Genomic DNA, 22,857 nt, shown 5'->3' on the forward strand with positions numbered 1-22,857 from the left:
AAGTGTAGGCCATGTCCAAGGTGAAGCCACACCAGGCGCCCCTGTGCATGTTCTGGGCACACATTGGACTCAGATATGTTAGACGACTGCACCCGTTCTCCTTGAACAAAACCAAACTTTGAAGAAGTACATTGGTATTAACATAAAAAGACACCGGTTGTTGTTATTTCCCTTCCAACATAGCTGTTTCTGCGTTCAATTAATTTATTGCAAAATGTAATTATGCGAGACAAACTTTCATGTGAATAAGGGAACATATGGACATTGAGCTAAATGAGCTGTGCGCCTATAGACATCAAAGGAAAAACAGAGGATTCCTTCTGCTGCAGCCCACTGACAACATTTTAACAGAAGGTTCAGCTTTATTGTGTGTAATAATAGTCGATAACGTTAGCGGGTCCTATTACCCTTACTAATCCAAAAACCTAACATTAAACATTTATAATCTCTTTGTGAGATTAGACACGTTACCTTTATCTTTAGCTTTCTTCTCCCCTTCTTCATTTCCAGATGGTTTTCACATTTTACTCTGTAACCGTTTATGCACTAAGGGTTTTTTGGCATTATTACCTCTAAATGGTCTAAAAATAAACGACCATTATTCTACTTATGTAATAAAGAAGCAGCAAATGGCTATAGAGTAGTGAGTATAACACTTCAAATTTTTAAAAGAAGGTATGTGTATGATGGGAAACGCATTTTACAGTTCCTAACCAAGACATTTGATGATGCACACCCCTGTAATCGAGTTTCTTTTGTACCCCAATCTGTCGGCTCTCATTGTGCCAAGTTTAGATGGCAAATCCCATAGCTTTACAAAATTATACTGTTTGGCACAAGGTGTCCCCCTTTTTGGAAACATTTTGTCTCTAGCCCCTAAATAATCTCTCAAAGCAAGTATTTTAATTGCTGTTGTTTTTATTTTTTGAAAAATTATACTGATATGTACATGTAATTACTGCATATATCACTCTGATGCATCAAATAAACAATTTATAGCTGTATAGATTGTAACCAGAAGGGAGCGCCACTGAGCCCCAAGCCCCAGACCCAATAATGGCTGACACAATCAGGGGTTGAAATAATGGACTTTTTTAATCCAACAAGCACCCAAACAAAGAAACACAGCCCAAAAACCATACAAAATATAATAAAGCTTTCCCTCTATCCTTCACCTCAAGTTGAGTGTTGCCCACTGCCTCTCGATTCTGACTCCCCGAGGTAAGGCAGCAGATGTCTTTTTTATTGAACCCAGAATGGTTCCTGGAGACCCAGCATGACTTCTCACCAACTATGGAAAACCCTCGTATGTCACCTTAACACGTATCTTTTAAATTTTCGGCAAATTGAAATATTTGATGTTGTCCCTATAATTAACAATCTCTAGATTTCATTTTTCCTGAGCTTCACATACTATATTGTATTTTTTTTTTTTCATGAATCAACAACACCTGCCATTTAAATCACGTGATCACAATCCGACGTTTTCAGTGGTAGGCCGTCTTTCCTCATTGGTCAGTGGAGTTGCTAGGTTTTTGTCTTGCAGTATGTAAAATACTGTGTACATATTAGCTTCTCCCATGGTGCTATGACTGGAATGAAGACGTATTTGGCCATCACCACTACTTATAACATCAGGAAAGACCTAGTAATCCCAAAAATAAAAAAAAATTAATTTTGAAAAAAAATGGAAATTACTAGGTTTTTCCATTGCACGTGAGACTTGTGGGGAGTACTTCCGGGTTGTTTGAGATGCAGGGTGGTCCTTCCACAACCGTGCCCTCTTGTGGCACCCAGGGACCCCAACAGGGTTACATTTCTGGAATCAGGTTCCCATGAACCCCTGCAGGTGTCCTCCTGGGGAATACTGCCACCTAATGTATGGGAAATGAAACTGCTTCTGACTTCCAGCTTCTGCTTGTCCATCCCCTGGCACTTTCCCTTTTGTTCCGAGGCCATGCTGTCACCCAGCTGGAATACCCATCAGTCCTCTGTGGTACTCATAATGTTTAATTACATACTCATCCAAACCTTTACTTTCAAAATTATTTTTCATGCCAATTCTTGAAACAGTTTCTGTTTACCATTAGACACAGAGAAACCTGACATTTTGTACACTAGGAGTGGGGAGCCGGACAGGGCCCTCCTCACAGTCCTGTTCCACTAATACTCGGGTGGAGCCATGGAGGGCAGCTAGTCTGAAATATAATTGTAATACAGTGGATTCAGAAAGTCTCAATATTTCTATAGATTAGAGATTTCCATTTTTGAATGTAATACATTTGCAACCCTTTTTGAAAACTTACAGTATTTTCATTTTGTTATTTTTGGGTTATTGAGAATAGATTGATGGGCAAAAAAAGGGAAATGTATCCATTTAAAATTAAATGTACAACACAGTAAAGTGTGCAGGGGTCTGAATACTTTTTGAATCCACTTTACATTAGTGGATCTGTGATTTATTAAACAAATAGAAATTTTTATCTAAAAGTCTACTAAATACACATACATTTATGAACACATAACTATACATTGTTTAGAATTGTGTATTTATCCCTTGAATGCCATGATAATACATTTTCAAATTGACAATGTTTCTATATTTTTCTATAAATTGCATCCATTGTTTAAAAAATGGTTTCTAAGACTTTATTATAAGAAGATGGATCTGACCAGCCTCCTGTCATATTCAATAAGACAGCAACTTCTCAAGAGAACAAAGGTCAAAACAAAAAATCCTTAATACATATTAAGGTTATGGTCATTGTTAGGAAGACACACATAGTCTGTCAACCACCTTCTCATCAGCAAGTTTGGCTGGCACAGACCCAAAATAAGCGGCAGCTCTGCTTTTCTCAAAGGTTGAAATAATGTATTTTGCAGTGCTGATTTTTTTATTTTTACCCTTCACACGAAAATGTAATTGGCACTTGGAGGAACATGTTCATTTTGTGGTTGTCTGGGTAACTGATGGGGATTTTGGTTTAGTTCAGAGGTCAAAATGTTTTTTTTAATAAAGAGCAATATTTTTAGAACTGAATTAATTTAAAATTATAACTGTTGGTCCCTTGCCATTAGGGTAGTTGGACTGAATTTTAACATTGTGAGATTATTCTTTTTAAAGTAAACTAACAACTTTTCCAACCCACTTTGTCACTGTTCACACCATATCACACATGCTCGCATGTGTATGCACCCCCACTCCCACACGTGCACATGCAAATTGGGGTGGGGAGGCACACTTTGATATCACACTTTGTTTCAGTGAGATTGCTAAGCTCACACATTTAGGCACTGAAATGCACACAGCCAAATAGAAATATTCCATTTGTCTTCATTTCTTGAGAAAAGCAATTAGTTGGGGTTTTTTTATTGTTTTTTTCACACACAGTATAATGTGGGTTCCTTCCTTAATTAATGTGTCATAATAATGTGAGATAAGGCATATCCTACGACACTTGGAGAATAAAAGCTGCTATGCCAGAGCATTTTCTATTGACTATAGATCAGCATTTAACACTGTTGCACCATCAAAGGTGACCATCAGGCTCTTACACCTGGGACTAAGTGCCACCCTCTACATCTGGATGTTGTAACCGGCAAGTCTCCCGGGATAGAAACTCCCCATGAATATAACGATGTGACTGCGAATGGCCCTGCACTGTTTCAGTGGGGGACGAGATGAGAACATCAGCTTTGCAGGATCGCTGAGGTCTTTACTTTTCCTGTTTGCTTTTCTATTGCAGTTAGTGGTGTGTATGTTCTGAACAGCAGGCAGATGGATGTTGCTAATATTCTTTGCCACCTTCTTCACCCTCTGCAGTGCTCTTGGGAAGCTTTTGGTTTTAACGGCACAATCCCTGGACAGACTGATCACCCTGGGAACTGCAATCTTGGAGATCTTTGAGTTTTAATATTAAGAAATATTACTCTAACCTGGCATTGTGTTTTTCCATTGAAATCATTAAGTTTGTTAGGATATCTTCAACAAACTAACACCCTAGAAGTACCTTCCCATAAGGAATATGATCATCTTATTGACCGGAGGGAAAGATCTATTCATTATCTAGACCAAAATCAAAGGCAATAGAGGAATATATTATGGAAAAATATTCAGAATGAATTTATTAGACTATAGGCAAGCTCTATGCATAAGATGCTGTCTACTACACAGAGAACCATACACTCATGGGAAAATCTACCAAGCAGCATGGTAGATAGTAGGACTGTATGGACTTTTAAAACCCGGTTTGATGTTTGAGAAGGATTAAGTGGATAGAACTGGCGAGCTTTGTTGAGCTGAATGGGCTGTTCTCGTCTAGATTGTTCTAATGTCCTAGTCGGTCAATTGCCTACCCAGTCCTGAAGTGCTACTATAGAAAAGTTGAAATAGTAATATTGAGTTAAAAAGTCCATACCAGATGTGTCCGAGTCAATACACTGCTACAGGCTGCACATAAACGTGGGCCTGTACTTGACCTGGCAGCCAAACCAATAGCCTCGTGTGATCATGACAGCAAAATGAATATCCATTGTGACAGGTAGAGAGCGCTAACATCCCCTTGAACCCTCAGAGCACACGTCAGACACCAGATAAAAGTCCAAGAAATGAATTTAATATTTCTATAATGTGCACAAAGCACCTCTAACTCCACTATACACAATAATCAAATACAATAGTCAATAATACAATCCTCCACTCCCAGACGCTCAGTCACCCTTCCTCCCAACTTGGCTCCATTTGCTGGTGTTTCCCAGAGTCCTTTATAGTCCTTGACCCGGAAGTGTTTCTGTCCCTCAGTCCACGTGATTTCATAACACTTCTGGGTCAGGTGAAAACGTCAATCTTTTCTTCAGCCTGGAAGTACGTCATTCCTTCCATCCCCGTGACTGGGAAGTACTTCCTGGCTATATGGAAAATATAAGTCCCTGAGCCTCCCTGAAGCGTCTCCTGACGGCCCCCCTGTTATCCAGTAGAGCTGTGAATTAAATCTCCAAGGTCCATGAGGCCCTGATGGAATTCGGGGCACCTCCATGTTGCAGGGAGGGCTCCATCTGGCAGCTTGGGGGTATTGGCCAGCATGAAATGCCGGCCATATACCACACCATTCAAAGCTACTCTATAACCTATGCACATAGAAATTAAATTTCTGATCCCTAAAATGAACTCACTAACCTAATATAATCACAAACAATTGAGGCAATCAATATATTAAATGACTGTTATCTTTAAACATTGAGCAATGATTTTAAATAACTGGGTCCACGTCAACGAAATATTATAAACAACTGAATGCTTGATGTCGGAGAATTCTTCAGATTAGAAACTGGCTATATAAAACATTTTAGCAATCCAGGGGCAAATGTAAGGAGTGGCATCAATCAATTGGTAAAAGTTAATAAACAACATTTGCAAAATTTAATGCAAGGCCTAATATCTGGTTTATGTTTCGAAGTACAGTGCATCCGGAAAGTATTCACCGTGCATCACTTTTTCCACATTTTGTTATGTTACAGCCTTATTCCAAAATGGATTAAATTCATTTTTTTCCTCAGAATTCTACACACAACACCCCATAATGACAAAGTGAAAAATGTTTATTTGAGATTTATGAAAATTTATTTTAAAAAAAAATTGAGAAAGCACATGTACATAAGTATTCACAGCCTTTGCCATGAAGCTCAAAATTGAACTCAGGTGCATCCTGTTTCCCCTGATCATCCTTGAGATGTTTCTGCAGCTTAATTGGATTCCACCTGTGGTAAATTCAGTTGATTGGACATGATTTGGAAAGACACACACCTGTCTATATAAGGTCCCACAGTTGACAGTTCGTGTCAGAGCACAAACCAAGCATGAAGTCAAAGGAATTGTCTCTAGACCTCTGAGACAGGATTGTCTCGAGGCACAAATCTGGGGAAGGTTACAGAAAAAAATCTGCTGCTTTGAAGGTCCCAATGAGCACAGTGGCCTCTGTCATCCGTAAGTGGAAGAAGTTCGAAACCACCAGGACTCTTCCTGGAGCTGGCCGGCCATCTAAACTGAGCGATCGGGAGAGAAGGGCCTTAGTCAGGGAGGTGACCAAGAACCCGATGGTCACTCTGTCAGAGCTCCAGAGGTCCTCTGTGGAGAGAGGAGAACCTTCCAGAAGGACAACCATCTCTACAGAAATCCACCAATTGGGCCTGTATGGTAGAGTGGCCAGACAGAAGACACTCCTTAGTAAAAGACACATGGCAGCCCACCTGGAGTTTGCCAAAAGGCACCTGAAGGACTCTCAGACCATAAGAAACAAAATCTCTGGTCTGATGAGATAAAGATTGAACTCTTTGGTGTGAATGCCAGACGTCACGTTTGGAGGAAACCAGGCACCGCTCATCACCAGGCCAATACCATCCCTACAGTGAAGCATGGTGGTGACACCATCATGCTGTGGGGATGTTTTTCAGTGGCAGGAACTGGGAGACTAGTCAGGATAAAGGCAAAGATGACTGCAGCAATGTTCAGAGACATCCTGGATGAAAACCTGCTCCAGAGTGCTCTTGACCTCAGACTGGGGTGACGGTTCATCTTTCAGCAGGACAACGACCCTAAGCACACAGCCAAGATATCAAAGGAGTGGCTTCAGGACAACTCTGTGAATGTCCTTGAGTGGCCCAACCAGAGCCCAGACTTGAATCTGATTGAAAATCTCTGGAGAGATCTTAAAATGGCTGTGCACCGACGCTTCCCATCCAACCTGATGGAGCTTGAGAGGTGCTGCAAAGAGGAATGGGCGAAACTGGCCAAGGATAGGTGTGCCAAGCTTGTGGCATCATATTCAAAAAGACTTGAGGCTGTAATTGCTGCCAAAGGTGCATCGACAAAGTATTGAGCAAAGGCTGTGAATACTTACGTACATGTGATTTCTCAGTTTTTTTATATTTAATAAATTTGCAAAAACCTCAAGTAAACTTTTTTCACGTTGTCATTATGGGGTGTTGTGTGTAGAATTCTAAAGGAAAAAAATGAATTTAATCCATTTTGGAATAAGGCTGTAACATAACAAAATGTGGAAAAAGTGATGCACTGTGAATACTTTCCGGATGCACTTTATATCAGTCTTCAGAAATGCATTCCAAGCCTAGAACAGCGGCGGAGAAAGACTCAAACAATTTAATTATATGAAAGCACAAATAACTGAGCAGGAATGTACTCTAGTAAAATCTGAAGTACCCCATTGACCTTTCTGCTTAAGTAAAAGTAAGAAAGTACTTGTTTGAAAATATGCTTAAAGTATTAAAGTGAAAGTACTTGTTGAATATATTCTCTGATTCAACAGTATAATATGGCATTAGGTGGGCCTACTGAATGTATAGTATGTTAAATTCAAAAATAGTGCAGGCTGTAGCATTTAATTAAGAATGATACATGTTATGCTGATAAACATATTATTTTTATATATTGAGGCTAGGGTTCTGCGTAGGCAATCGGAAGGTTGTCAGTTCATATCCCATAAATGCCAGATGTGATTCTACTTCATTGGGCCCTTGAGTAAGGCCTTTAACCTGCAATTGCTCCATCCTGGGTATGACATTAAGCTGCATCCAGCCCTGCAAGCAGGTCCTCCAACCTGTAGGGAAAACTTGGGGGTTGATGGCAGGATTGGCACTCCAGCCACCGTTAAAAAAAAACCTCACACTGTTCCAGTGTGGTGCTGAGGTGTTACCCACTGCACTCGGGTCCCAGTCCAGGTGATTTGTCGTGTGGTGAGTACAGCAATGTGCTCTCAGTGCATGCTCCCAACCTCTTTCTCTCTCTGTTCAAAATAATTCCAAATATGAATTGTACAAAACAATGAATATATTCTGACTAGCTGTGTGTGGTGTTCAGGGACAAAAAAACAACCTGGAGACTCCCTAGCATTTTTACTATATTTGTGAACTTGGAGAGATGTCAGCTAACTCTTTAGAATTATGCAGAGCAGAGGACGTAGACCTGCCTGTGCTTGCTGCCCCAGTGGCTGTCACAAGAACACACTGGCGATACCATATCTTAGTTGTAACACTGGCATATGATTCCTATTAATCTTTGTCTTGATAAAATACCTCCAAATAGGCAGTGCTTGTAATGAAAACTTCAAGCCTTGCCCTCCGTTGTTGAGGTGTTTCACGTGCACGTTTTTGAGCTGTTGTTTCATTTCAACATTGTGTCTCTTCATCTGTGTCATTAGCACAATGTTATTGTTGTGTGGCACACAACACGCAGGTCTTTCATAGTGACAAGTGAAGTACATGCAAGCAATGGAAAATTTTAACAGTGCATGCATGCGCCATCTTGTGGCTGTGTTGAGCGTGAGCAGAGCAGACTGCTCTATACACACACACACACTCACACACACAGGTCTTTCATTTATATATGTTTAATATAAAAGTGTTACTATATTGTATTTGTATGATAAACGACAAAATGATCAATGACAGAGATCTACTTTGCAGATGAAGCTTTAACTCTGAATGGAGGACAGGCAGTTCAATACTTCCTCCCGATGTACTCGTTAAGTTCATTTTGAAATATCTGCACAATAAGCATTTATTTAATTTTATTTATTATTTGTTCTTTGAGTCTACATCCTCGTTTTTTTATGTTTCTGCTGCTGTATGCATCTGAATTTCCCCGCAGGATAAATAAACCTTATCTAATCTAATCTAATGTAATCTAAATTAATCTAAATACAAAATCATGAATCAGATAGGTGGCACTTTCACTTGCAATCTGAAAAAGGGACTTTTAAACGGTTTAATCTGAGTTCCCAAATTAAAAAATCGGTGCTGTACTGGGACTTGCAAAGAGGATTATTACCATAATGACAGTAGAGACGTAAAGAGACAAGTAACAATGGCCAGATAATAAAAAAAGTAAATGTTTTTGTTACCTTTCAAGCAAATGAATATTACTAAATGGGAAATGTGCAACACGAATGTGTTGTTAAAAAAATACTCTGTGCATGCATATTCAAAATCTGTTTGTTTTGAGCAGGGTGTTGTGGAAGCTGGAGCCTGACCCAGCAACCATACGGCACAAGGCAGGAACGATCCCTGGGTGAGCACACACAAAACACACACACACGCTCACACTAGAATCAATTCAGCATCCATTCCATGTAATTTGCATGTCTTTAGACTGTGGAAGGAAATTGGAGCACCAGGAGGAAACTAATTCAGACATGGGAAGAATATGCAGACTTCACACAGAGAGCACCTAAAACAACTATTATCATCCAAAACAGGAATAGACTTCTAAAGGTGTATCACTGCCAGTGGAAATGCTTTAATGAACCTAAAAGAAAACCTTTTTGTGGGGGTATGATGTGAGGATATAATGATTTCTGAAAGCACAGTATGAATGGTCATTTAATTTTGTCATTTGATTCATGGTGGCAGTTAAGGAATGAAGTAATTATAAAATTAATTAATCAATGCAGCTTTTTTTATCTTATGTCAAACAACATTTAAAAAAAAAAAAATCCACCATTAAAAATACATTTTTCTAAAGTATTTTGTAAATACTTTAATATACTCTAGTTGCCATTCAACTAATGGTTAAATCCATCCATCCATCCATTATCCAACCCGCTATATCCTAATACAGGGACCTGCCGGACCCAATCCCAGCCAACACAGGGTGCAAGGCAGGAAACAAACCCTGGGCAGGGTGGTGGGCAGCCCACCATAGGGTGCACACACACACCCACACACCAAGCACACACTAAGGACAATGTAGAATCGCCAATGCACCTAACCTGCATGTCTTTGCACTGTGGGAGGAAACCAGAATACCCAGAGGAAACCCATGCAGACACGGGGAGAACATGCAAACTCCACGTAGGGAGGACCCGGGAAGTGAACCTGGGTGTCCTAACTGCGAGGCAGCAGCACTACCCACCGTGCCGCCCCTAATGGTTAAATTTTCCTAAAACAATATACAGTATACACTATACTTCATATGGGTGATAGGATAATCACAGCTGAATATGCTGTGAACTGCCCAGCTTGAAATACTTAACACAACTGACTAACATTGGGCTGGATGTCTACTTCTTGTCTCACCCATTTAATATTTTCCAGGGTTGTTAACATGACATGACAAACATGTCTTTCACACTACCAGTAGACTGATTTTTATCAAAGTACTTTGTAATATGAAGGAATTCTTCCTCACCAAAGCATATTAAACCTAACACTTCAGTTGCAGATTTAAAAACAATGTATGCCATAAAGGCAAAGATGCAATGAGAAACTAACCAGTCGTCCATGACCACTGAAACTCCGTCATTCTACTGACTTACCCCTCACTAATCCTGAAAATCATCACAACCTTATCCCACATTTCGACCTTTCAAACTAGCATTGCTGTCCCTTCACCTCACAAACCTGTATGTCATTTCTTCTGCTTTTCCTTTCTTACACACACTTTTGCTTTCAGTCTTCTTATTCTGATTGTTTCCCTGGTTGTGAGATGGAAAGTGAAAATAATTATTATATTTTGGTAACACAAAAACAAACCTTTCCGTGATGAGTCAAAGGCAATGCTTCACAATGATGAACAGTGGGAGGTTTAAAACTCAAAGTAGAATTATATAGATAGATAGATAGATAGATAGATAGATAGATAGATAGATAGATAGATAGATAGATAGATAGATACTTTATTAATCCCAAGGGGAAATTCACTATTTAGACAAACTTGGCTAATTTTACCACACAGTTATGCAATGAGCCATCACAGACACGTCCACGACCCATAGTTTAAGAAACACTGCTCTAAACAAAAGAGGCTAGGTGTATCACTCACTTGCTGTAGCATTCCTGTGGAGCTCTACTGAATATCGAATGGATTCCCGTGAATCATTAAAAAGAGTCGTTCAAAAAGTTCATGTTACTGTAAAATGTAGTGCATTGCGATGTACAAATGTAGTGGGGTAGAAAGTCAAGATATTTGCTGTAAAATGTAGTCGAGTAAAAGTCAAAAGTTTCCACATAGTCACACATGTGCGATTGGGAGACAGATGAAGGGCCTAAATGACACTAATTTCACATTAGACCAGGCGGTGGCAGGGTGCGCTGACTGTCTCTCTCAATCTCTTGCAGACCATTCATTTGAAATCCCACAGTGATGACGACACTTTCTGGTCCTGATGATGTCACTTCCAGTTTCGGTGAAAATGACGATGTCGTCACTTCTGCTCCCGGTGACATTGTAACGGCTGACCCCTTACCCAGCCGGCAGCCACACTACCAGGACCTGGGGCCAGGATGAATTACTGAGAAAACCCACCTATACCAAGCCATACCTCTAACAAATAATATTTACCCTCCTCCCCAATCGACGGTTCAAAGACTAGCAAACGAAAGCAGATATGTAAAATAAGTGTAGGAATATATTAAATACAACCTAATGACAGATACAAGAATACAAATCCACAACGTAAAATATATCTCTATATATCCCTCCACCAAAGCAGTCAAGTGAAAACAACACATATACAATAACAAAACCACCATCGCCCCTGCACACGCATAACAAACACAAAACACAAATAATATCAATGGATGGGTAAATCACTGTCCAGAATACGGATGACTGATTAAACATGGACGTGTTTGAATTTCCCGAGTAAAACAGAACAACCTCACCGTGCAAATGGTGGATAATAATGTCCAACCCCGGGGTTTCTGGTGATGATAGTGCTGTCGTGATTTTGGCGGAATGAGAATCAAACTGGAACCAGGCGCAATGTAAATAATAGCAGAATACTGTTGATCGGTTTTAGATACAGTGGAACCTCGGTTTACGAGTAACTTGGTTTACGAGTGTTTTGCAAGACGAGCAAAAATTTTTAATAAATTTTGACTTGATAAACGAGCGATGTCTTGCAATACGAGCAGTATGGATACACTTTGTCTGCTGAGCGTCATGTGATCACAACTGAGCTGATGGTTCTTCTCTCTCTCTCCTTATCTCGCTCGCTTGCCTAGCACCTCTCTCTCTCTTGCTTGCTTGCACGCCCAGCACGTCTCACTGTTTACAGCTTGTCTCTCTCTCTCTCCTTATCTCGCTCGCCCAGTGCGTCTCTCTGTTTACTACAGCATTGTGACTGTGTGTGTGTGCGCTGTGAAGTGCGAGTCCCCATCTTGCTCCCCAAAACACGAAGTTGAGTCTCAGTACTTTAACACTAGTTTTATTCAGCTTGAAACAGCAACAGCGCTGTTATTTATTGCAGTGGGATCTTTATAATGTTCCTTGTATGACCCATTGACGACAGGCACTTATAGCATGTCTGCGATATTTTTGGTTGCGCTTATACGGCGAACTGCTACAGCGCTGGGAGACTGTGATTGCTTTGGGACACTCTTCCGCGTGTCTTCCTGTTGGGTGGAATCCCACATGAGTTTAGAAACTCACACCAGCCATGATTCTTTTAAAGGTAAAGTGCAGGTTAATTTGTATTATGTATTTTACTTTATATTTTGTCTTAATCATTTTTATATGAATAGTTTTGGGTTGTGGAACGAATCATCTGAGTTTCCATTATTTCTTATGGGGAAATTTGCTTTGATATACGAATGTTTTGGATTGCGAGCATGTTTCCGGAACGAATTATGCTCGCAAACCGAGGTTCCACTGTACTTAAAATCTCCATCTCTCTCCTTCCTCCCTCTTCTTTCCCTCCTGATCTTTTAAATAATGAAGAGCTGGATGTAACTGAAAAACCTCCGGTACTGACGTATCCAGGGGTCACTGCTTCCCCGCAACATCCTTCCCCATTTCTCATTATGGGGACGACATTTAAACAGACACATATTAGTTTAAACGGGGTACTGTGACGAGACGCGACTGAGTGAAAACACTATAAACGACAATACCTATGTGGCCCCGATATAACATCACTTCCGTTCCTGGCGCCAATGATGACATCACTTACAGTCATGACAACATCACTTCCAGTTCTGGCCCCGGTGACGTCCTTTCCTTTACCATCCTTTAAAGCTGCCATCTTACCTCCATACTATCAGTGCTATTTTGGACTCAATCTTGTGAACATCTCTGTTCAATAATACTATAATTTTGCAGCCTGGAAACAATATACAGGTGGTTGCCCCAAACCTTCGTGATGTCTGTGACTCATTTTTGTGACAACATGTAAATCTACTTAAGTACAGAGAGATGAAAAAAAATATATACTTAAGTACAGTAACAAAGTAATTGCACTTTGTTACTTTCCATCTCTGGCATAGAGTTACTATCACAGTTTTGTGTCAATCATTTGCTTATATTTTGCTTTTTCTCTTTCACCTGTTCTGCTCTAGTTAGAGAATGATTATTATTACTACTATAACTATTATGGTTTTTATCGTCATGGTTATTTTTACATTCTGAAAAATGGAGTTTGCATGTTCTCCCCGTCCCTGCGTTGGTTTCCTCCGGGTGCTCCAGTTTCCTCCCACAGTCCAAAGACATGCAGGTTAGGTGGATTGGCGATTCTAAAATGTCTCTAGTGTGCGCTTGGTGTGTAGGTGTGCGTGTGTGTGTCATGTGGTGGGCTGGCGCCCTGGCTGGGATTGATTCCTGCCTTGCGCCCTGTGTTGGCTGGGATTGGCTCCAGCAGACCCCTGTGACCCTGTAGTTAGGATTCGGCAATTTTGAAAATGGATGGATGGATGAAAAATGAAGTATTTCTAATACAAGATTCAAATAAGGAATCTTGTTGTTATTCTAAGTTCAACAAAATGCCAAAGCTACAAAATGGTGACATGACACACTTGAACTTAAAGAATAAAAGTATTTTGACTCAGAATGAAACAATGAGAGTATTATTCAACAGGATCAGGAAATAAAAGATCTAACACAGCGTTTCTCAACCTTTAAGTATTTGCGACCCGAGTTTTCATAACAGTTTTAATCGCACCTCCCTAACGTATTTTTGAAACCCTAATAAAATTTATTCCTAGATTTTTTGCTGCTGATACACCGCTACAAGTTTTATTATACCTATTTAACTTTTATCAACATTTATCTAACTCTATATTTATTTTTCTAGTATCAGAATGTAGTTTAAGATAATTTGTTTTGATTTCAATAGATGTATTTTTATTATTTTCGATTCTTGTTTTCTTTTTTTCACATCTTCGGAGGCACGCCCCACAGGTTGAGAACCGCCGATCTAACATCATAGGCAAATATGTTAACCAAGAAAAAGTTTTATCAGAAGAAAGGCACAACAACACCATTTTTATCTGCACCTTGGTCACTGGGAAGTGACCTTTATACCTTTGACCCATAATGACATATGCAGCATGACCTTGGAGATCTCCCACAGCAATGCCATTGTCAGGGTTTGGTATGATTTTGGTTCCTCAAAGGCTGCCAGAGTTTATTTCCGTCGTTATATCTGCTTCCAGCATTACTAGGGGTGTGGCCTCTGAGGTCAGGACCCATGTGTAATTGAATAATTACATAGGGATGGCTGGGAGTGCAAATCCCCATCCTTTCTGTGGATACCAAATCTCTGAAGTGATCTTGTGATCCTTTTCTTGCATGTACTTTTGGGTTTCACCCTCTTGATCTCGACTACGATTATTATCTCTTGTACTAGGCTTGGTTTCCTTTTGCTTTATATTTATATTGTAAGAGCCATTTGCTAGTTATTTAAGTTATATTAAATGTTTGCCTATATATTAGTGCATAGTCTATGGGAGGTTCTTATAATCCCCACAAGCTGAATTGAATTGCTATATTCTAACAACTTCTTTTCTCTCTGATTATAGATTAGTCTCAGTTAGTGACCCGCCTTCCCTTGTGTAAGGCCTGGAGGGCACATGGTTTTAAACCGGGCCTTAATGTGCCAAAAAGTATGTAATGCAACATGCTCTACTGAACGTGCAGCGCTGTACGTTTAGAGCGTACTGAAGGCGAAGTAAAGCAAGAATAGAAACAACTAAAGTTTGACAAAAAAAGCTAAGTTCAGAATAGAGACATTTTTTCCAATTTTTTTGCCTTTTATTCTATGTGTGTAACAACCTTTTTTCTTTATTCTTGTGTGGACTGTTTGCTTTGAATTTTCATTAAATCTTTTAAAATGAACTTTTGGACTGAGAGATTTCTTTCAGCACGCGTTTGATCTGTGCTTGATCCTGCCTTATGTACCAGCAGCTACATATATATATTTTTTGGTTTTTACGCACATCACCCGGTTTTTGCTCAAATTTAAAAAAAAAAAGTTTAATTACAGAAATTTGATTGTGATTAATCAGAAAACATCACTTGATTAACCTAGGTAGCAAGGTAGGCAATGTCTGTCCATTATTCTCCTGTGAATGTGTCTGCAGTGCAACTTCTTGGCTGCTCAAACTGCAGAGTCTTGTGTCTTTTATAAACATTCTTAATACGTGACACACTGTGCCATGTGAAGGTATGTATAAGGATTGACAGACCTCGCTGAACAATGTCTCTCAGCTCTGAATCTTCAGTACTGTTCACAAGTCTACAGATTTATGCCGTCAATTTTCCAATAAATAATGATAATTAATGCTTTAGATTTCCTTCATGGACAAATATTGAGTTGAACATTTGTGAATTGTAGTCTGCTGCAGATTTTACTGTCTAATGTTTGAGTTTTTAACAGTGACATCATGCATGTTTTGCCCTTAAGTTATATTCTGTGATATTTAAATTTCCCCCACTTAGTTTACAAATATTGACAATTGTATCCCTTGAACCATCTGGGGGAGTATTTTTTTAATATTTTATTGAATTTATTAAAAGCATTTATTAAAACAAGTCAAGTCAAACATGACAAAAAACTAAGTTCAAATCAAATCAACTCCCAAACAATAAGATGCTGCAGATGTTCTATCAGACGGTTGTGGTGAGTGCCTCTTTTCTACGTGGTGGTGTGCTGAGGAGGCAGCATAAAGAAGAAGGACGCCTCACACCTGGATAAAATGGTGAGGAATGCAGACTCTATTGTAGGCACGGAGTTGGACAGTTTGACATCCGTGGCAGAGCGACGGGCGCTGAGCAGACTCCTGTCAGTCATTGAGAATCCACTGCATCCACTGAACAGGATCATCTCCAGACAGAGGAGCAGCTTCAGTGACAGACTGCTGTCACCATCCTGCTCCACTGACAGACTGAGGAGATCGTTCAGACCCCACACTATGAGACTCTTCAATTCCACCCGGGTGGGTAAACGGTAACATTACTCAAAGTTATTGTCTGTTTTACCTGCATTTTTATCACTCTTTAATTTAATATTGTTTTTATCAGTATGCTGCTGCTGGAGTATGTGAATTTCCCCTTGGGATTAATAAAGTATCTATCTATCTATCTATCTATCTATCTATCTATCTATCTATCTATCTATCTATCTATCTATACTAAATTTAATATCTATCTATCTATCTATCTATCTATCTATCTATCTATCTATCTATACTAAATTTAATATCTATCTATCTATCTATCTATCTATCTATCTATCTATCTATCTATCTATCTATCTATCTATCTATCTATCTATCTATCTATCTATCTAAATTCCATCGTTCTCAGTCATTGTTAATGAGATAGCATCGGATCAAGGATTCTCAATCTTTAAATAAAGGCCCCCCTCCCAGAAATCCCCAAGGCTTCCAAAACCTCCAAATCATAACATAATCCTCCTCCTAAAGTGAGCATCCAGTTTTCAAAAGCTTTGGGTTGTGGGTATCAGAAAAAAGGAATCCAGGAGTCAAATTCAAATCCTCACTCATCCTCTTCTTCAGCAGATGTTGGAGGAGGAGTATTTTTGATAAAAGAAAAACAGTGATCCAGTTTCAATGTGAAAACATAAATGGACACATCAGTCTTGGAAAAACTGCATCAAAACCCAAAGTCACAATACAGAGGTAATTAGCAAACGTTCCTTTGGAAAAACTGGTTTGTTGTCTGTAGTCTTGGGTAGGGAAACATGAGAAATGGCCAAACTTTGTTTTTTTATTTTTTTTAATATTATTGAATTTATTAAAATCAAATAGCATTCCATACAAGCAAGTCAAGTTTTACAATATGAGGTTCAAAAAAAATCAACCACCCACGAAATGGCCAACCTTTATAACATTCATGTCATGACTTTATGGAGAAAACACCTGAGGATACAACTCTAATCTAGCAAGAAATGACAGTGATCATAACACACAAAATGCAAGCGAAAGCAACCCACAATCATTTACAGAAGCTTATCAATACATAACTTCAAAGATCTAATGTTAGGTATGAGTTCCTTTACTCCAAAAAAACCCTTAGTAACTTGCTGAAAAAGAGCAAATCTATAATATTGAACAAACAAAAAAAATATAAAAATATGCCAAGTGTAACCTTTACTTTCTGTGGTGTCATCAATAATAATGAAAATAACAAGTGACTTCCTCACACTGAGGTCATCTTTACTGTATGTTTCTCTTGCTGCCAGAAATGGTTCTCATTGCCCCACTACTCAGAATAATTGTTTTCTAAAATAGATGAGAAGTAATAATAATAATTATTGCTATAATTACAGAGTAAACAAACCTTGTTTGGGGGTATTTCTCTTCCAAAGAGGCTGCATATCAATTTGAGCTGCTGTATAGCCGATAACTCTTGTAATTTTATTTTCCTGTATGATACTTAGCGAAATCTCCTCATCGATATATATTGTTTTCAAAGCAGTTAAGATCATTGTTCACTAAAGTGAATGTAAAAAGGTATAATTCAAGGACCAATAAATTGATTAATGTTGTCTGCTTATGAAGTTAATTTTACATCTACCCCTTATTAGAACTTTGCCTAAAAGGTCTGTTAGTGTTTAAGCTCCAAAATGGAAAAATATGCAATTACTGTGATGTTTCTGGGCAAATATATACTGTATATATTTTTTCCAATAGCAACCAAGCTCACAAAGACAATCCAGTGTGTAAAAAAGGCCCATTTTTCAGACTAAAAATGTACTATGAAAATGTTATAAAAGAAGGATTTGTTATCATTTTTATAATTAAACATGCCATCTTTATGTGATAAAATATTTAAATGTTGTATATTCAGGTAGCCTCTTAAAAGGGGGTCAGCCTTGCTTTGTCCTTAGACGTGATTCCAGCAGTCAGGTATTTGCCTCTTTTTAATTGGATTTCTCCTCAGGCTTATGTTTTAAGCTATTGCATCCCATGTGGTCTTCCCTTGGCACTTTTCCTAAAAGCAGTTTGCCTACGATATATGAGTTCACTCAGTCCCTAATTATCTCAGATTATTATCCTTTCTTTTGCACGTTGTAATTAGTCGAGTAAATTAGGGTCAGTTGAACACTTTAACAACCTTTCCCAATGTAATATTAATGCATTTTGTGCAGTGTATCAACTTAAGCTTATGTATTGTATTGGTTTTTAATTATTATTATTATTATTTTTATGATATTTTATGTATTTTCTGTTCTGTTCGGAACTATGTACTGACTTTTTAAATGTGCTTCCTTTCACTGTGCTTTGTGGGTGGGGCCATAGGAGGCGGGGCCATCCTGATGGCACTGCTGCTCACAGCCCTCCTCCCTGACCATTCACTGGGAAGAGGCCTCTGTACAGTAGTATGTTCAATGAAATCTGTTGAAGTTTTGTGAGTATTACTGTTTTTGCTTAAATCATCTTTTAATTATTTGCTGTTTTCTGGAATTTACATGTTGCATTGTGGTTTGAGAACTACCTGGTTTTCTTATTCATAAAAAAAGTTTTTCATTGATAAAGAATCACTGTTCCCTTTTTGGTCACAAGCCAGTTTTGATCGGTTTCTCCCTCTTACATCACAATTCAGAGTTTTGTAAGACATTTTGATATATTTTTGGGACAGGACATTTGGAACTTTAAATGCCGGTTTCCCCATTTCGGACTTGATCAGCATGAAGCCTGCAAGTGGTGATTGGGGACCAAGCTCATCAAGAGTGAGCCTCTTTTGTGGATGGCCAGTGAATGTCCTGGCCTGCTTTTTCCTGGCACTTTTAGAGGCCTCACTCCCTTTGTGCCATGTCAGAGACTCCAATTTACAATATTTTGCACATTAATTTTTATGTATTGTGACCGGTGTCGCCATGGATTGGCTGCCCGTAACGTGGGTGACTGTCGCACACATGCAGTTCAGTATCCTGCTCCATTTTCCTAATGCTTTGCGCCGGCAGCTGCACACTCACACACTCTTACCTGCGCACTGTCTCTCTATAATCAGTAAACCTGTAGCAAAAAAAACACAGCTGCCCTTCAGAAACTCCTTCTTAAACAATATTTCAAAGAGAAACAAGCACAATCTTACCCATCCCCTTTGCAGGATCAGCTGCAGGCTTGCAAGTTTGCCACATAATGTGCTTCTCACTCAAGGTTTAGAACATTTTAAAGGCCAAGCTCCAGCCAACCTATTGGCTCACTCTCCTGTCCTCTCTCCCTCAGACTGCGTCTGCCCCAGTCGTTGCTTCTGAGCCACTGGACCTGCTTGATGAAGAAGACTTTGTGCTCTTTTAACCAGGAGAGTGGAGCTGGACCAGTTGTAACCTGTCTGCTTACCTGATGAAGATAATTCCCTTTCGAATAAAGTCTTGTGTCACTACCTGCCTGTTCAGCGATAAAGATTTTATACCTCTACCTGGACCAGGCAGACACGCGGTCCAGTCCTACCCTCCAGAAATGACCCTGTATCTGCCACAACAAGTTGTTGTATGGACGTCCCCTTGGCCTGGTCCAGCAACTCTGACCCTCAACAATGAGGATCCTGTTATCCTTGGGGAATCGCGCCACATGGCTGTAGTGCCGTAACTGATGCTCCCTCAGTAATGTGCCTCATTTGGGACTCCATGAGCAACCACTAATTCGACACAAAGCCACACCAGCGGTACCCAAGGATTCTCCAAAGACACACAGTACTAAACGAGTCTTGTGGCTGCTTCAGTACTGTAGTTACTATGGCTGCAACAGATTTCTACACAGAAATAAAAATATCAGATAACCTATAAAGCATATAGTAGAAAAATAAAATCCTACTAGCCTAATATTAAGGAGTCCACCTACACACACTGTCAGTTGCTCACAGCTACAAAGACATCCTGCCATGTGTGACTGAACTCTGCATATTTTCCGGTTTTGGCTTAGTGTTACCTTTATCCCTAAGTGTCCTCATTAAAGGACAAAAACCACATTCTCTAAGGCGAATTAATTAAGATGAAAAAATAAATGGTTATATGCTGTATTTTGAAAGTGGAAGTGTCTTTCACAGCTTGAAAATGAAGAATTACTAATTTGTGTTTCACTGAATGTTTGGTGATGTAATAACTAATTGGCATTAATATAATAAAGAAAATGTAAACACAAAATGTTTCCATTTCGTGGTTCACGTGATACTTGCGTTTGGGCAGGAGCAAGGAGAACAAATAAATATTTAGAAAATAGAGATTATGTCTATTCTGACAGACCATAACTTTCATGTAAAGGCAAAGAATGAACTTTATCCCCTAACTAACACAGTTAAAGCAGACACTTGTCAACTATAACTAATTTGAGATGGTAAAACACCATTAACACAGTCCTGCGATGGAAACATTTTTTCCAAAGTTTTTACTGATTCTTATATTTTTTGCAGGGCTGAATCCAATCATCACATCCTTTTTTTCCCATCATGTAAGGTTTTCCCACAAATCGCCATATTTAAAGACCCAAACTTTGAGGATATTGTTGAAAATATGTTGACAAAATTAGAATGAGCCTCAAGCTGCATTTCCTCCACTCTCATTTGGATGATTTCCTGTAGAACTTGAGTGCGGTGAGCGAAGAGCAAGGCAAGCGGTTCCATCAGGTTATCAAAAATATGGAAAAGGAGGTACAGTGGAACCTCGGGTCATGACCATAATTCGTTTCAAAACTCTGGTCGTAACCTGATTTGGTCGTGACCTGAAGTCATTCCCCCCATTGGATTATATGTAAATACAATTAATCCGTTCCAGATCGTACGAACAGTATGTACATATATTTTCTTTAAAGATTTTTAAGCACAAAAATAGTTAATTATACCATAGAATGCACAGTGTAATAGTGAACTTAATGTAAAAACATTGAATAGAAACTGAGACAAACATCCAGGCTCCCTGCTCAGCAGCTCGCTCGCTCTCAGCCTCTCTCTCTCTCTCTTGCTCGCTCACTTGCTCTCATGCTCTCGCTCACTCTCTCTCTTTCTCTCTCTCACTCTCTCGCTCTCTCCTGCACCAGCTTTCTCCTCCTGCTTCCTGCCTTCTCCTTCAACCTCCCGTTCTTTTCTGTTCTCTTCTTTTTCCCTTTAGCCAACTCACGCTTCTATTTATGAAGAGGCATGGTAGTCATGGCAATCAGCAGCTCCTGGGAACAATTACGGATGCGGACCGCTTCTCACCTGTGCACTTAAGTGAGGAACGCCCACATCATGAACTCCTCAGTAACCGCTTCGGCCACACACCACCATGCCCCCTTGCTAAGCCGCAAGTGCGGTGATTAAAACTGGCCTTTTTGATGGGAGCTGTGGACCCACTATACCACAGGAGGAGGGTTGAGAGGAGGTTACAGTTTTGAGGGAGAGCCCCTCTGTGTGATGCACCAAGAACAATGTACAGTACAGGGAGAGACTGAACACGTGCAGAAATCATCAGCACGTACGAACCAGAAGGGAAATGAAATAGAGCACAAGGAGTTCACAGCGAATGCACAGGGAGAGACTGAACACGTGCGGAAATCATTGGCGTGTACGAAACAGAAGGGAAACTGGCTTGTTCGTTAATCGAGTGTGTGGTCGTGAACAGATGCAAAAGTTTGCCAAACTTTTTGGTTGTAACCCGATTTGTTCAGAGACGTTCATGAATCGAGGTTCCACTGTACCAGGGTGGTGGAACGTTAGCATGATTGCTGACTATTGATGGTGGTGCAGCAAGAAATTGCAGACAAATAACATAAAAGGAGAAGAAGCCTCAAGAGATGTTTTGAGGGACAGTGAAAAACACCATTGAGTGCATGTGTAGAAACACTGTTTTATTCTATTTTTCAGTTTTTACTGGTTCTATTTTGGATGTTTGTCTTGAAAATAATTTATAATGGAGGTTATTCATAAAATTTGAAAGGAATAAAGCACGTAAATGAAGATTGAATAAATTCTTACCAGTGATCGGAGCAATTTTTTCTAGATTTTTTCCTTGTGTTTTTTGGGAAAACATTTACATTAGATATTATTTTTGAATTCAGCACCCCAAAAAACATAAGGAACAGTTGAAATATTGAAGACAATTTTTAAGTCATTGAATTTTGCAGGCCTGTAAATTGTCAAGAGTCGGAAACAAACTTTAATTTTTTTCTGAAAGAAATACGTTTTTTCACTTTAGAGAAAGTCTTTTCTTAATGTTTTTTTTTAAAACAGAGTTACAAATTATACTTTTGGGAGGCCTGGATTTTGAGCATAAAATTATTAGGATATGGGCATCTTTGGCTTAGCATTTGGACTCTATTAAGGTGTAAGGATGAGAGGGGGTGCAGTCGCTAACCTCATAAACTCATCAACAGTAAAGTAACTATAGGTATGACGAGAAGTGACCCAAGTGGCCTCAAGGAAGTTTAGATTCATGTGGGGAGTTGGGGCAAAAGCTCAACTTGTAGCAGAAAGAAATGCTAGAGGTTAGAGTGTGAGAAAGAAATGGGAGGTGAGAAGGAACTGAATTTTGTGGTTTGTGGTTGGGAAGTTGGCAACATCATCTGGTAGGGAGTTTCTAGGATTTTGTTTTCTTTGAGTAAGTGTGAGCTTTCTGCATTTTGAATTTT

Source organism: Polypterus senegalus, chromosome 10 (assembly GCF_016835505.1).
Source record: "Polypterus senegalus isolate Bchr_013 chromosome 10, ASM1683550v1, whole genome shotgun sequence".
Taxonomy (NCBI): domain Eukaryota; kingdom Metazoa; phylum Chordata; class Cladistia; order Polypteriformes; family Polypteridae; genus Polypterus; species Polypterus senegalus.